This window comes from Oncorhynchus keta, chromosome 30 (assembly GCF_023373465.1).
Source record: "Oncorhynchus keta strain PuntledgeMale-10-30-2019 chromosome 30, Oket_V2, whole genome shotgun sequence".
NCBI lineage: Eukaryota > Metazoa > Chordata > Actinopteri > Salmoniformes > Salmonidae > Oncorhynchus > Oncorhynchus keta.
The window spans coordinates 30318949-30335973 of NC_068450.1; the positions used below are offsets into that span (position 1 = coordinate 30318949).

Genomic DNA, 17025 nt, shown 5'->3' on the forward strand with positions numbered 1-17025 from the left:
TACAGTACCTACACTACAGTACAGTACCTACAGTACCTACACTACTGTACCTACACTACTGTACCTACACTACTGTACCTACACTACTGTACCTACACTACACTACTGTACCTACACTACTGTACCTACACTATAGCCTACACTACTGTGCAATACCTACACTACTGTACCTTCACTACTGTACCTACACTACAGTACCTACAGCTGCTTTGTGCAATATACACTACTGTACCTACACTACTGTACCTACACTGCAGTACCTACACTACAGTAATGTATCTACACTACAGTACAGTACCTACAGTACCTACACTACTGTACCTACACTACTGTACCTACACTACTGTACCTACAGCTGCTTTGTGCAATATACACTACTGTACCTACACTACTGTACCTACACTACAGTACCTACAGCTGCTTTGTGCAATATACACTACTGTACCTACACTACTGTACCTACACTGCAGTACCTACACTACAGTAATGTACCTACACTACAGTACCTACACTACAGTAATGTATCTACACTACAGTAGTGTATATTGCACAAAGCAGCTGGATGCACAGCCATTCCAGTAAAATCACTGGGGAAGCCAAGCCAGAAAAAAAGACACATTACAACAATATGAGGTTTGATAATTGCGTTGTTTGCTCTATAACTTATTCATATGCCTTGCGACCGTGATATATGCCTAAAGGCTAAAGCCGAGTCAAAATGAAGACAGTGGCAGAATAAATTCACCACACCTTTGTTTCATTACAAAATGGGAGAGCAACCTGTCTGGTGACGTCCACAACGCATATTGCATGTTACAAACAGTTGCATGACCTGCAGCATGGTAAAGAAAGTTCATGTTTCTCACATTTTCAGACTACTAAATAACTATTGATTTAGAACCATTGAGAATTACTGCAAGTTGCAAAGAACAGGAGCAGCCTCCACTATTCCAGCCTCACTTAGGGCTTAGTCTAATACAGTCACTAAAAGATACCAAAAACAATTTAGTCCAATCAATATAAACTAAATATAACGTGGCTTCCATGGTTCTGATTTGTGTGTTTGTTCATGCAAGAGGAAAATGCATATTGACTCGCTCTACTTCAAATGAAATTTTATTGGTCACATACACATGGTTAGCAGATGTTAATGCGAGTGTAGTGAAATGCTTGTGCTTCTAGTTCCGACCATGTAGTAATATATAAGTAATCTAACAATTTCACAACAACTACCTTATACACACACAAGTGCACTTGTAGGGAAACGCCAATGCCCTCCCCTCGTTCATGTTTATGAGACGTCTATGACTCTGTCATACAGTACACACATGTATTTTTGTTGACCTACTGTAGGCTGCTAAAATGCTTGCTCGCTAGCATAACTTCCCTTTCATGGGCGAAGTTAGCAAGTTTACATTAGCCTTCTACATCTAGCTACATATTGAACGTGTGTCCTCGGAGCCCAGGGCCACAATGTATTTTATGGTTGGATGAGTTGGCCGAAAGAATCACCATTTTAATCATTGGCCAGTACAGATAATTAAGTAAAACCATAAATCCATCCATGGCTAATTTAGGAGAAGGACCATGTTAGCTAGCCAGCCACCGGAGTACAACAACACAACGAGATGCAACAGTTCAATATATATATGCCATTTAGCAGACGCTTTTATCCAAAGCAACTTACAGTCATGTGTGCATACATTCTACGTATGGGTGCTCCCGGGAATCGAACCCACTACCCTGGCGTTACAAGCACCATGCTCTACCAACTGAGCTACAGAAGGACCACAAGTTCAAGTTGTTTCTATCGATGACGTATTTCTCTGATAGGAGGGAAGACAAATCCGATCTGGTAAAAAGAAAATCTAGCTGGTTTCTCTTGACACTTTTTTTCACAGTTGAGCTCGCTCCGTTTAGCTCAATGCCGACTGGCTATTTTATAGGCCAAATGCTCGCTGGCTTCCGGTTGGATTCAATGCTACGAGCAGCAACAATGTCATTATAACCAGATAGGGTCAGATATATGGCCTACATACTTAGACAGAGGGGAGCTGTTTCGCTAGCTCGCATGCTTTCTCCGGTGATGCGAATTGAAGGAAAATGATGAAAACATACATTATTTTATGTTTTATTTTTTCTTGGAAGCCTGGCTTCTCTTGGCATCCATGAGTTTATGCCACTGATGATTTCTCCAAGTGGACATATGTGGCGTGCTTTACATCATTATTGATGGAGGATCGCAGGTGCTTTGGGTGTGTGTGTGCACATGGGGATGAACCCAAATGTGCCATCAGGTTGACTTTTTCCTAATTGGATTGTGGTACGGAAACATCGACCTAGAATAGAGCAACGTCTTTAGGGCAACATCTGCCTGCCCTAGACTGTTTGTTCTTTCCTCCTGCCCTAACTCACCTCTTCTCCTCTAACCCTCAAGCTCCTGACAGTAGTCCCCCTTCTCCTCTAACCCTCAAGCTCTTGACAGTAGTCCCCCTTCTCCTCTAACCCTCAAGCTCCTGACAGTAGTCACCCTTCTCCTCTAACCCTCAAGCTCCTGACAGTAGTCCCCCTTCCCTGTTATCCCTGTCCTTTTAATACATTTAGTATTGCCCTGCTCCGCCTTCCCTCCCTCACATTTCACACGGAGAAGTACTCTCTCCTTGCTTTCAATGCTGGGTCTGTATCCCTGTTCCTCACCTCTGACCTCCTAGCCCTCTCTCTGTAGCCTTGAGAAGGGTTAGAGGTAAGAGAGACTCTCCTAGAAGTAGTCTAATGAAAGCAGTGATGGGTTTCACACCCACAGACACTCAGGCAGCAGTGTGGAGTGGACATTTAGCCCAGTGCATTCAGATTGTGAGATGGAGAGGGGAGGGGGGGGGGGTGAGAAGGGGAGATGGAGAGAATGAGAGAGAGGGCGAGGCTTAACGAGATTACTGGATGCCCTATCATCTGTGTGTGAGGGGATGAGGAGGGGCGGCTACTGCTGACACACACAGCCAGACACCGATAGACAGACAAACGCACACAGACACAGATAGACAGACAGTCACATGATGGTCCTACCAATGAGCACCCAACCGCTGCCTATTAACACAGAACAGCCACACCTCTGCTGTACGATCGCACCCTCTCCTATATAAGTCCCATCCATTGCTGCATCACATTCAGCATAGAAGTCCTTTAAATAGATTGCATGATTAGTGTTGAGCCCTGTGCCACCTCCCTTCACCAACACTGCAGCGCCCATCATGACTTGGACTGTTGTGATTATAGAGCTGTTTGTATACATGGTGTGTGAATGACTAGACGGTAGTTATGTGTTTGTATTGGTCCAGTCATTGTGTGTGAACATGGCCGTCAGTGTGGTGTATGGGTACGGGATCATTTTATGAGAGTATTGTGTGGTTTTGACAGTATTATGGTTGTTTGTTGTTTTGAGTGAGTAGCATTGCAATTATAGTGTAGTTGGGTTTCGGTGTGGTGTGTGTGAATTGGATTGCTGTTATGTTTTCTTGCCACGTTACCCTGCTCTGCAGTTACCCAACCTCCCAGCCACTTAACCATAGTCAGTGGTGTAAAGCACTTAAGTAGTACTTTAAAGTATTTTTTACTTAACCTGTTACTCCTACCTCCTACTTTTTCGAACATTCTGTTAAAAATCGCGCAACATTTCAGCGCCCTGCTACTCATGCCAGGAATATAGTATATGCATATGATTAGTATGTGTGGATAGAAAACACTCAGACGTTTATAAAACTGGTTAAATCACGGCTGTGACTATAACAGAACGTGCGTTTCATCAAAAAGTGCAGGAAAATCTGATCACTGAAAATGGGAAAATATATCCATGCGCCACTTCAACCCATTGTTAAACGTGAACCACATTAAATGGGGCCGAGGTTGCAATACCTACAGCTTCCACACGATGTCAACAGTCTTGTCATTTGCCTACGATTTGTTTCTTGGTCAAACAGACACGAGGCAGCGCAGTTCTTCCGGTCTCCGACCGGATATTTTGGTTGAGATTTACCCGGACATTATTTCCAGACGTACAGCTATAGAATATACATTGCCTCGTGATCAATTTGATTGCTTATTAACGTTTACTAATACCTAAAGTTGCATTACAAAACTATTTCGAAGTGTTTTGTGAAAGTTTATCGTCAACTTTTTTAATAAAAAAAAATGACGTTACGTTATAAAACGCTATTTTTTCCGTTGATCACAGTCTTCATAGATCGATATCTAGGCTATATATGGACCGATTTAATCGAAAAAAAGACCCAATAGTGATGTTTATGGGACATCTAGGAGTGCCAACAAAGAAGATGGTCAAAGGTAATGAATGTTTTATATTTTATTTGTGCATTTTGTGTAGCGCCGACTATGCTAATTATTTTGTTTACGTCCCCTGCGGGTCTTTTGGGGTGTTACATGCTATCAGATAATAGCTTCTCATGCTTTCGCCGAAAAGCATTTTAAAAATCTGACTTGTTGCCTGGATTCACAACGAGTGTAGCTTTAATTCAGTACCCTGCATGCGTATTTTAATGAACGTTTGAGTTTTAGCGAGTGCTATTAGCATTTAGCGTAGCGCATTTGCTTTTCCAGATGTCTAGATGGGACGCCTGCGTGTCAGGTAGGAGCAAGAGGTTAAGTAGTTTTTTTGTACTTTATATTTTTGACTACTTTTACTTCACCACATTCCTAAAGAAAATCATGTACTTTTTACTCCATACATTTTCCCTGACACCCAAACGTATTAGTTACAATTTGAATGCTCAGCAGGACAGTAAAAAGGAGTGTTGGAGTGTTCCCCTGGCTGTCAAAAAAAGTTAGCTTTTACTTTGTACTTTTACTCAAGTATGACAATTGAGTACTTTTTCTACTACTGTACTTAAGTACATTTTACTCAAGTAATATTTTACTGGGTGACTTTTATTTTATATTAAGGTATCTTTACCTTTACTCAAGTATGACAATTGAGTCCTTTTCCACCTCTGACCATAGCCCTATCGTTACCCAACCTCCCAGCCACTGAACCGTAGGCCTATCGTTACCCAACCTCCCAGCCATTGAACCGTAGGCCTATCGTTACCCAACCTCCCAGCCACTGAACCGTAGGCCTATCGTTACCCATCCTCCCAGCCATTGAACTGTAGGCCTATCGTTACCCAACCTCCCAGCCATTGAACCGTAGGCCTATCGTTACCCAACCTCCCAGCCACTAAACTGTAGGCCTATCGTTACCCAACCTCCCAGCCATTGAACCGTAGGCCTATCGTTACCCAACCTCCAGCCACTGAACCGTAGGCCTATCGTTACCCAACCTCCCAGCCACTGAACCGTAGGCCTATCGTTACCCATCCTCCCAGCCACTGAACTGTAGGCCTATCGTTACCCATCCTCCCAGCCACTGAACTGTAGGCCTATCGTTACCCATCCTCCCAGCCACTGAACTGTAGGCCTATCGTTACCCATCCTCCCAGCCACTGAACTGTAGGCCTATCGTTACCCATCCTCCCAGCCACTGAACCGTAGGCCTATCGTTACCCATCCTCCCAGCCACTGAACCGTAGGCCTATCGTTACCCATCCTCCCAGCCACTGAACTGTAGGCCTATCGTTACCCATCCTCCCAGCCACTGAACCGTAGGCCTATCGTTACCCAACCTCCCAGCCACTGAACCGTAGGCCTATCGTTACCCAACCTCCCAGCCACTGAACTGTAGGCCTATCGTTACCCATCCTCCCAGCCACTGAACTGTAGGCCTATCGTTACCCATCCTCCCAGCCACTGAACTGTAGGCCTATCGTTACCCATCCTCCCAGCCACTGAACCGTAGGCCTATAGGCCTATCCACTGAACCGTACCCATCCTCCATCCTCCCAGCCACTGAACCGTAGGCCTATCGTTACCCATCCTCCCAGCCACTGAACTGTAGGCCTATCGTTACCCATCCTCCCAGCCACTGAACCGTAGGCCTATCGTTACCCAACCTCCCAGCCACTGAACCGTAGGCCTATCGTTACCCAACCTTCCAGCCACTGAACTGTAGGCCTATCTTTACCCAACCTCCCAGCCACTGAACCGTAGGCCTATCGTTACCCAACCTCCCAGCCATTGAACTGTAGGCCTATCTTACCCAACCTCCCAGCCATTGAACTGTAGGCCTATCATTACCCAACCTCCCAGCCATTGAACTGTAGGCCTATCGTCACCCAACCTCGCAGCCACTGAACTGGGGCCTGGAGTCTGGCCGGACCTGTTCTGTAAATCCACAGTCTGCTCACTCTCGGCTGCAGCTTTTATCACAGCACAACCTGCTGAGACCACAGACTAGTGTACGTGTAAGAATCCTGTTGGGAAGTAATGTACAGTATGTGTTGAGTGTGCATCCTTCCTTCCCTCCCTCCCTTCTCCCCTCCCTCTTATAGGTTCATTCCCAGACCGTGTGGGGTGTAGTATTTGTGTATAAGGGTTTGTGTTATGTGTACTTATTGGATTTTCTCTCGCTGTCTCACTTCAGTCACTTTGGCTAAGTTAATGTTTAACCCATCTCTGTCTGTGTATGTCTGTGGGCTCTGTTCTGCAGACTGGCCATCTGTGTTTGGTCATGAGCTATCAGCTCCAGGCCAGTCTAAAGGCATCTGCCTTCACTGCTGCACTACTATTGCACGGAACTTATCAGATTATAGCTGCTACAGTCATTTCTGTAGTGTGGAAATACCACCTTTACTACAATGTAGTACAGAGTACACTATGTCAATTATGGTACCACAATAAAGGCTCACTCGGTACAATGTAGTGTTAACCAAAGTATAAGCCTCAGGGGTGGAAGGCTCCGGAAGGAAGGTGTGTTCTAAATAATACCACATTGTCTGGCGTAGGTTCAGGTGGTCGTTTGGCCCAGCCGGGTCTGCTCGGGTTCTGGGTTCTCCTGTGTGGTGAGTATCAGTACTGAGGCATAGCTTCAGTTGTTGGTGAGACTGAGAGGCAGTGTCTGGGACTCACATCTGAACTTCTGATGGTAGTGTTTTGGGAATTTATTCTGTCAGTTCCTAGTGTTTTGGGTATTGCTTCTGTCAGTTCCTAGTGTTTTGGGTATTGCTTCTGTCAGTTCTTAGTGTTTTGGGTATTGCTTCTGTCAGTTCCTAGTGTTTTGGGTATTGCTTCTGTGTGATGCTTGGCTGTTTGGAGCATTTGGGCGAGATCAAAAGGGAAGCTTATTGGAAAAAATAAATACAAAAATGACCAGTATTCTGCCACTGTGTACTCTGTTTAGGGCCAAATAGTGCTCTCGCTCTGTGTTGTGAAAGTCCTCAGAAGTATTTCCTCATTAAGTCACCTTCTCCAACTCTGTTGTGTAATTAAGCCCTTTGTTGTGTTTGATAAGTAGATTGTCTCATTTAACTAGCTAGACCTCAGAGGAGCTGTTCCGTCTTTCGCACTGGCTCCCTTTCATACGACTGACTGATTAAACATGGAACCATGATCACATGATTGCTATAAATAGAGTGTGTGTATACACTAGTGGGTGTATGAATTAGTTGTGTAGACCAGTGAGAGTTATGGCCCTGTTAATGCAGAGGATTTGATGGTAATGGTTCTAAATTACAGGTGGTCTCTCTCATGGAATAGGTTTTTAGAGACCTATTCAAATCAAGGTCAAATAACTCCATATGGTTGGATGAGGTCTGTCTATGTGTCACGTTGTATAAAGACAGGTACAGGAATACTAAAACATTTTTTTTTCCTACCCAAAATAGTGTACGTCATGAACATGACAGAGACGAAGCCCAAAACAAACACGTACATATAAACTAGAGGTCAACCCATTATGATTTTTCAACGCCGGTACCGATTATTGGCGGACCAAAAAAAGTTGAAACCGATTAATCGGACGATTTATAAAAAATAAAATAAATAAATAAATAAAATAAAATAAAATAAAAAAAAATAAACATAGAACATATATATTTTTATTTATTTATTTGTAATAATGACAATTACAACAATACTCAATGAACACTTTTTGAAACTGTAACGTCCGGGGTGTAGTGGGTGAGAAGTCAGGCGCAGGAAGCAGAGAGTTCAGGGTAGTGCTATACTTTTAATGCACAAAACCGGTGAACATACACCAACCCCACGGAACACAGGGCGCACACCAAAACAAATGCCCCAAACACGGGGGACTTAAACAGTCCAGCAAAACCCAAGAAACTGGGAAAACCGTGACACACAGACGTGTACACACGTACATCAAACAATCCCGCACAACCAGTAGGTGGGCCTGCTGGATATTAAAGCCCGACCAATCAGCCTAAAATGAACACAGGTGAAACCAATAAACAGAAAGGGGGAAAAAGGATCAGTGGCAGCCAGTAGGCCGGTGACGACGACTGCCGAGCACCATCCGAACAGGAAGGAGAGCCACCTTCGGTAGGAGTCGTGACAGTACACCCCCCCCCCCCCGACGCGTGGCCCCCGCAGAGCAATAAACAGCACAATGCTTGAAGCATTATGAAGAGCTGCTGGCAAACACAGTAAAGTGCTGTTTGAATGAATGCTTGCAAGCCTGCTGCTGCCTACCATCGCTCAGTCAGACTGCTCTGTCAAATCATAGACTTAACCATAACATAATAACACAGAAATACGAGCCTTAGGTCATTAATATGGTCAAATCCATAAACTATCATTTCGAAAACAAAACGTTTATTCTTTCAGTGAAATACAGAACCGGTCTGTATTTTATCTAATGTGTGGCATCCCTTAGTCTAAATATTGCTGTTACATTGCACCACCTTCAATGTTATGTCATAATTACGTAAAGTTCTGGCAAATTAGTTCGCAACGAGCCAAGCTGCCCAAAATGTTGCATATACCCTGAATCTGCGTGCAATGAATGCAAGAGAAGTGACACACTTTCCCTAGTTGAATATTTCCTGCTAACCTGGATTTCTTTTAACTAAATATGCAGGTTTAAAAAAATATATACTTCTGTCTATTGATTTTAAGAAAGGCATTGATGTTAGGTACATTTGTGCAACGATTGTGCTTTTTCCGCCACGTTTGGTGAAGTTGGCTGTCTTTGTTAGGAAGAAATGGTCTTCACACAGTTCGCAACGAGCCAGGTGGCCCAAACTGCTGCATATACCCTGACTCTGTTGCACAGAACGCAAGATAAGTTACAATTTCCCTAGTTAAAATAAATTAATGTTAGCAGGCAATATTAACTAAATATGCATGTTTAAAAATATATACATATGTATTGATTTTAAGAAAGGTGTTGATGTTTATGGTTAGGTACACATTGGTGCAATTGATAGTGCTTTTTTCGCGAATGCGCTTGCTAAATCACCCGTTTGGCGAAGTAGGCTGTGATTCAATGATAAATTAACAGGCACCGCATCGATTATATGCAACGCAGGACAAGCTAGATAAACTAGTAACATCATCAACCATGTGTAGTTAACTAGTGATTTATGTTAAGATTGATTGTTTTTTATAAGATATGTTTAATGCTAGCTAGCGCCTTAACTTGGCTCCTTGCTGCACTCGCGTAACAGGTAGTCAGTCTGCCACGCAGTCTCCTCGTGGAGTGCAATGTAATCGGCCATGATCGGTGTCCAAAAAGGGCGATTACCGATTGTTATGAAAACTTAAAATTGGCCATGCCAATTAATCGGTCGACCTCTACTATAAACTCACAAAAAAATAAACGTCCCTATTTCAGGACCCTGTCTTTGAAAGATAATTCGTAAAAACCAAAAACTTCACAGATCATCATTGTAAAGGGTTTAAACACTGTTTCCCATGCGTGTTCAATGAACCATAATCATAAAAATAAAAATAAAAATTCACCTTTATTTAACTAGGCAAGTCAGTTAAGAACAAATTCTTATTTTCAATGACGACCTAGGAACAGTGGGTTAACTGCCTGTTCAGGGGCAGAACGACAGGTTTGTACCTTGTCAGCTCGAGGATTTGAACTTGCAAGCTTCCGGTTACTAGCCCAACGCTCTAACCACTAGGCTTGATTAATTAATGAACATGCAACCGTGGAACGGTCGTAAAGACACTAAGAGCTTACAGACGGTAGGCAATTAAGGTCACAGTTATGAAAACTTAGGACACTAAAGAGGCCTTTCTACTGACTCTGGAAAAACACCAAAAGAAAGATACCCAGGGTCCCTGCTCATCTGTGTGAATGTGCCTTAGGCATGCTGCAAGGAGGCATGGGGCCTGCAGATGTGGCCAGGGCAATAAATTGCAATGTCCGTGCTGTGAGACGCCTAACACAGCACTACAGGAAGACAGGACAGACAGCTGATCGTCCTCATCCTGACATGACCCTTCAGCATGACAATGCCACCAGCCATACTGCTCGTTCTGTGCATGATTTCCTGCAAGACAGGAATGTCAGTGTTCTGCCATGGCCAGCAAAGAGCCCAGATCTCAATCCCATTGAGCACGTCTGGGACTTGTTGGATTGGAGTGTGAGGGCAAGGTGCATTCCCTCCAGAAATGTCTGGGAACTTGCAGGTGCCTTGGTGGAAGAGTGGGGTAACATCTCACAGCAAGACCTGGCAAGTCTGTTGTAGTGTAGTCCATGACGAGATGCACTGCAGTACTTAATGCAGTACTTAATACACCAGATACTAACTTCTGATTTTGACCCCCACCCCCTTTTGTTTAGGGACACATTATTAAATTTCTGTTAATCACATGTCTGTGGAACATGTTCAGTTTGTCTCAGTTGTTGAATCTTATTATATTCCTACACATTTGTACACATGTTAAGTTTGCTGAAAAAAAACGCTGTTGACAGTGCGAGGATGTTTTTTTTCTTCTGAGTTTATATGACACAGGGCTGTAAACCCAAACAGAGCGAGGTGTAAACCTCTAATAAATACACAGGAAGAGACCTATAATAACAAGTGCACACTAACACGGTAACAAGAGAGCACAGGTACTCACAAGACCAACGGACATGGAACAATAATCAGCAAGGACAATGGGGAACAGAGAGCACATATATACACATACTAATCAGGGAGAATGTGCGTAATGAGACAAGACAGTCCTGGGTTTCGGGTAATCATCCAGTTCAGTGACGCCTAGAAGGCGGGTGACGTAGACCTCCGGAGCTGGTAAACGGAATGAGCAGCAGTACCGGGGGAATCCGTGACACTATGTAAACGTTAACCCTCATGGGTAGGTTTGAGAGAGTTCTGCTAATATGAGTGGTATTTAGTGTTAGTTTGTCCTTTACCCTCATAAAACACAGCTTCCAATATTACATTCCTGCTTTAAAAAAAAACACACACACATATAGTCAGTGGGGATGAGGACGGGAACATCTGTTCCAGGGATGTGAGGTGGATGTCTTTGATGTTTTACTAGGTTTACCAAGGAGGGGAACACCCCCCCCATGTGTTACTGGGTTTAATTTCCGTCTAAAACTTGGGCTGGATTCCATTCTGAAATTTGTTTGCCCTTTTCCTTTGACTTAGTATAGTAGACGACAACCTATTGAAGGCTTCCTACTGTTGTCTTGTGTTTTTTAAAGAACATGTAGGGTCCCTTCCAGAGGGAGGGGTTGAGACGAGGGGACGAGTAAAGCTGACAACAAAGAGACAGTCACTGCTTGAGCCTTGTCATTCACATTCCAAAACATAGATGAGGAAATGTGCTTGGAATTCATATCGACAAAAATCCACCCTGCAATTGGCCGCTAATTAAAGTACACCCATAAACACACATTGAGCTACCGGCTGAGGCATGCTTCTCTTCCTGTTGGTATTGATTGTGCAAACAATTCAACAAACATAGGATGCCCCTTCCCTTGAATGAATGAATGAATGTATTTGTGTTAGTGTAATTCAATGCTAGTTTTAATAGATATTAGTCTGAATAGATGCTAGTGTTAATAGATGCTAGTGTTAATACAAGTATATCACAAAAGTGAGTACACCACTCACAGTTTAGTAAATATTTGAGTATATCTTTTCATGTGACAACACTGAAGAAATGACATTTTGCTACCATGTAAAGTAGTGTGTGTACAGCTTGTATAACAGTGTAAATTTGCTGTCCCCCTCAAAATAACTCAACACACAGCCATTAATGTCTAAACCGCTGGCAACAAAAGTGAGTACACCCCTAAGTGAAAATGTCCAAATTGGGCCCAATTAGCCATTTTCCCTCCCCGGTGTCATGTGACTCGTTAGTGTTACAAGGTCTCAGGTATGAATGGGGAGCAGGTGTGTTATATTTGGTGTCATCGCTCTCACACACTGACTGGTCACTGGAAGTTCAACATGGCATCTCAACATGGCTCATGCTCTACATAAAGATGGCCTGGGCTATAAGAAGATTGCCAAGACCCTTAAACTGAGCTGCAGCACGGTGGCCAAGACCATACAGCGGTTTAACTGGACAGGTTCCACTCAGAACAGGCCTCGCCATGGTCGACCAAAGAAGTTGAGTGCACGTGCTCAGCGTCATATCCAGAGGTTGTCTTTGGGAAATAGACGTATGAGTGCTGCCAGCATTGCTGCAGAGGTTGAAGGGGTGGGAGGTCAGCCTGTCAGTGCTCAGACCATACGCCGTACACTGCATCAAATTGGTCTGCATGGCTGTCGTCCCTGAAGGAAGCCTCTTCTAAAGATGATGCACAAGAAAGCTCGCAAACAGTTTGCTGAGACAAGCAGACAAAAATGTGAGGGTGTACTCACTTTTGTGATATACTGTAGATGCTAGTGTTAATAGATGCTAGCGTGAATAGATGCTAGCGTGAATAGATGCTAGCGTGAATAGATGCTAGCGTGAATAGATGCTAGCGTGAATAGATGCTAGCGTGAATAGATGCTAGCGTGAATAGATGCTAGCGTGAATAGATGCTAGCGTGAATGCAAGTGTTTTGTTCTTTGTGTGTATGACTGTCTCTGTGCATGTTTCTTTCATTCTCTCAATTCATTTCAATTCAATTCAAGGGGCTTTATTGGCATGGGAAACATATGTTAACATTGTCAATGCAAGTGAAGTAGATAATATACAAAAGTGAAATAAACAATAAAAATGAACAGTCAATATTACATGTTACACTCAAAATAATAAAGACATTACATATGTCATATTATGTCTATATACAGTGTTGTAACAATGTGCAAATAGTTAAAGTACAAAAGGGGAAAATAAATAAAGATAAATATGGGATTTATTTACAATGGTGTTTGTTCTTCACTGGTTGACCTTTTCTTGTGGCAACAGGTCACACATCTTGCTGCTGTGATGGCACACTGTGGAATTTCACCCAGTAGATATGGGAGTTGATTAAAATCGGGTTTGTTTTCAAATTATTTGTGGATCTGTGTAATCTGAGGGAAATATGCGTCGCTAATATGGTCATACATTGGGCAGGAGGTTAGGAAGTGCAGCTCAGTGTCCACTTCATTTTGTGGGTAGTGTGCACAGCCTGTCTTCTCTTGAGTGCCAGGTCTGTCTGTCTGTCTGTCTGTCTGTCTGTCTGTCTGTCTGTCTGTCTGTCTGTCTGTCTGTCTGTCTGTCTGTCTGTCTGTCTGTCTGTCTGTCTGTCTGTCTGTCTGTCTGTCTGTCTGTCTGTCTGTCTGTCTGTCTGTCTGTCTGTCTGTCTGTCTGTCTGTCTGTCTGTCTGTCTGTCTGTCTGTCTGTCTGTCTGTCTGTCTGTCTGTCTGTCTGTCTGTCTGTCTGTCTGTCTGTCTGTCTGTCTGTCTGTCTGTCTGTCTGTCTGTCTGTCTGTCTGTCTGTCTGTCTGTCTGTCTGTCTGTCTGTCTGTCTGTCTGTCTGTCTGTCTGTCTGTCTGTCTGTCTGTCTGTCTGTCTGTCTGTCTGTCTGTCTGTCTGTCTGTCTGTCTGTCTGTCTGTCTGTCTGTCTGTCTGTCTGTCTGTCTGTCTGTCTGTCTGTCTGTCGTCTGTCTGTCTGTCTGTCTGTCTGTCTGTCTGTCTGTCTGTCTGTCTGTCTGTCTGTCTGTCTGTCTGTCTGTCTGTCTGTCTGTCTGTCTGTCTGTCTGTCTGTCTGTCTGTCTGTCTGTCTGTCTGTCTGTCTGTCTGTCTGTCTGTCTCTGTCTGTCTGTCTGTCTGTCTGTCTGTCTGTCTGTCTGTCTGTCTGTCTGTCTGTCTGTCTGTCTGTCTGTCTGTCTGTCTGTCTGTCTGTCTGTCTGTCTGTCTGTCTGTCTCTGTCTGTCTGTCTGTCTGTCTGTCTGTCTGTCTGTCTGTCTGTCTGTCTGTCTGTCTGTCTGTCTGTCTGTCTGTCTGTCTGTCTGTCTGTCTGTCTGTCTGTCTGTCTGTCTGTCTGTCTGTCTGTCTGTCTGTCTGTCTGTCTGTCTGTGATCCCTCCTCTCCACTCTGCTCTGTGACACTGATGTTTAGGCCAAGGTATGTATAGTTTGTGTGTTCTAGTGCAATGGTGTCTATATTGAATTTGCATTTGTGGTCCTCTCTCTTTCTCTCTCTGTGTGTGAATTGGAGAATGAGATCCCTGCTTTCCACTCTGCTCCGTGACATGATCATAGCAACGGAAGGGATGGAGGTAGGAAATGTAGGGCAGAGTGGGGAGAGAAGGAGGAGGGGGTTCAGTGTGTCCTGGTCTTTGCAAGCTGTTACAATAGACAACTTTCTCCCTCTTTCGATCTTCAAATCTCTATCTCCACTTCTCCCTCCCTCTCCAGCCCCCCCCTCTCCAGCTCCCCCCCTCTCTCCATCTCTTCCTCCCTTGTATTCACCCAGTGTGTGCCTGTTCATTCTGTCTATCGGTGTGTGGTAGAGAGCTCCCCTACCCCCCAGCAATGCATTTCTGACTCTCAGTCAACCTCGTCTGAGAGATGGTCTTTAGATAAAGAAATCATGTAATCTGTGTGTGTTTAGTGTGAGTGCAATACAGATGTGTGTGTGTGTGTGTGTGGGTATGTGTGTCGAAAGGTCTAAAATCCTCCGGGAGGCTCTTTCCTCCTTCCCAGGGTAATTTTCTGTGGGATGAGTGAAGTTTAAGAGCAAGGGTAGTCTTGGTAACAATTGCTGCCATCTGTGTGAGTAGTGTGTGAAAGGATGGAGGAGCAGCCTGCGGGCTTAATGCTTCATTCAACTAAATGTTGAATTATTTATTTAATACTCAGCAGAAAGGAAAGGTTACTGGGTTACACTGGAACATTTCCACAGCATTATGAATCTAGAAAGAGACACTTCAGTCCATTCTCTACGTGGACATTCCAGGGCAGGAGGGTACTGTTGCTATATTCTGTCATACTGTATAATAAAGCCTCTCCTGTCTGCAGTCCAACACTTAGACAACATGACTCCCTACAAGAACCTCATTCGAACTACACAGTCGGTTCTGTGTGGCTCACAACACTAGGGTTGTGGGTTTGATCAAATATATGAACTCACTACTGTAAGTCGCTCTGGATAAGAGTGTCTGATTAAATGACAAACAATGTAAAGAGAAGGGCCAGGAGAGAGGAGTAGAGTGGGGCCAGGAGAGAGGAGTAGAGTGGGGCCAGGAGAGAGGAGTAGAGTGGGGCCAGGAGAGAGGAGTAGAGTGGGGCCAGGAGAGAGGAGTAGAGAGAGGAGTAGAGTGGGGCCAGGAGAGAGGAGTAGAGTGGGGCCAGGAGAGAGGAGTAGAGTGGGGCCAGGAGAGAGGAGTAGAGTGGGGCGGGATCAGGGGAGGACCGGCAGAAGGGTGGGAGGTTTGAGATAAGGACAAGCGAAAGGCTAGCAGGGGTCTGAGGTGAACGTTACTCCCTCTGATAGCAGAAGAGGGCTTCGGGCAGAGGAGAGACTGATTAATTTGTGGTTGTCCCAGACAGTCCAATAATAGAGGGTTCTCCTGGCTGTAGGGTTCTCCTGGCTGTAGGGTTCTCCTGGCTGTATGGTCTCTCTTGGCTGTAGGGCTCTCTCTTTGGCTGTAGGGCTCTCTCTTTGGCTGTAGGCCTCTCTCTTTGGCTGTTGGCCTCTCTCTTTGGCTGTTGGCCTCTCTCTTGGCTGTAGGGCTCTCTCTTGGCTGTAGGGCTCTCTCTTGGCTGTAGGGCTCTCTTGGCTGTAGGGTTCTCTTGGCTGTAGGCCTCTCTCTTTGGCTGTAGGGCTCTCTCTTTGGCTGTAGGCCTCTCTCTTGGCTGTAGGGCTCTCTCTTTGGCTGTAGGGCTCTCTCTTTGGCTGTAGGGCTCTCTCTTTGGCTGTAGGCTTCTCTCTTTGGCTGTAGGGCTTCTCTTTGGCTGTAGGGCTCTCTCGTGGCTGTAGGGCTCTCTCTTGGCTGTAGGGCTCTCTCTGTAGGGCTCTCTCTTGGCTGTAGGGCTCTCTCTTGGCTGTAGGGCTCTCTCTTTGGCTGTAGGGCTCTCTCTTTGGCTGTAGGGCTCTCTCTTTGGCTGTAGGGCTCTCTCTTTGGCTGTAGGGCTCTCTCTTGGCTGTAGGGCTCTCTTGGCTGTAGGGTTCTCTTGGCTGTAGGGCTCTCTTTGCTTTAGGGCTGTAGGGCTCTCTCTTTGGCTGTAGGGCTCTCTTGGCTGTAGGGTTCTCTTGGCTGTAGGGCTCTCTTGGCTTTAGGGCTGTAGGGCTCTCTCTTTGCTGTAGGGTTCTCTTGGCTGTAGGCTCTCTTGGCTGTAGTGCTCTCCTGCCTATAGGGCTTTCTCTTGGCTGTAGGGCTCTCTTGGCTGTAGGGCTCTCTTGGCTGTAGGGTTCTCTTGGCTGTAGGGCTCTTGGCTTTAGGGCTGTAGGGCTCTCTCTTTGCTGTAGGGTTCTCTTGGCTGTAGGGCTCTCTCTTTGCTGTAGGGTTCTCTTGGCTGTAGGGCTCTTGGCTTTAGGGCTGTAGGGCTCTCTTGGCTGTAGGGTTCTCTTGGCTGTAGGGCTCTTGGCTTTAGGGCTGCAGGGCTCTCTCTTTGCTGTAGGGTTCTCTTTGCTGTAGGATTCTCTTGGCTGTAGGGTTCTCTTGGCTGTAGTGCTCTCCTGCCTATAGGGCTTTCTCTTGGCTGTAGGGCTTTCTCTTGGCTGTAGGGCT

The 17025-nt window shown here is 45.0% G+C and overlaps 1 protein-coding gene across 4 annotated transcripts in view; it reads left to right on the top strand.

The window, feature by feature from the left end:
- LOC118376053 (janus kinase and microtubule-interacting protein 1-like) overlaps nt 1–17025 on the top strand; it is a 56513-nt gene that overhangs the window by 1883 nt on the left and 37605 nt on the right. The window contains exon 1 of one of the 4 annotated variants that reach the window (XM_052488207.1): nt 6861–6947. The exons of the other annotated variants lie outside the window; for them this stretch is intronic. The gene's annotated coding sequence lies outside the window, so the exon portion shown is untranslated. Of the gene's footprint in view, nt 1–6860; nt 6948–17025 lie in introns of those variants that run through there. 4 annotated transcript variants of the gene reach the window in all.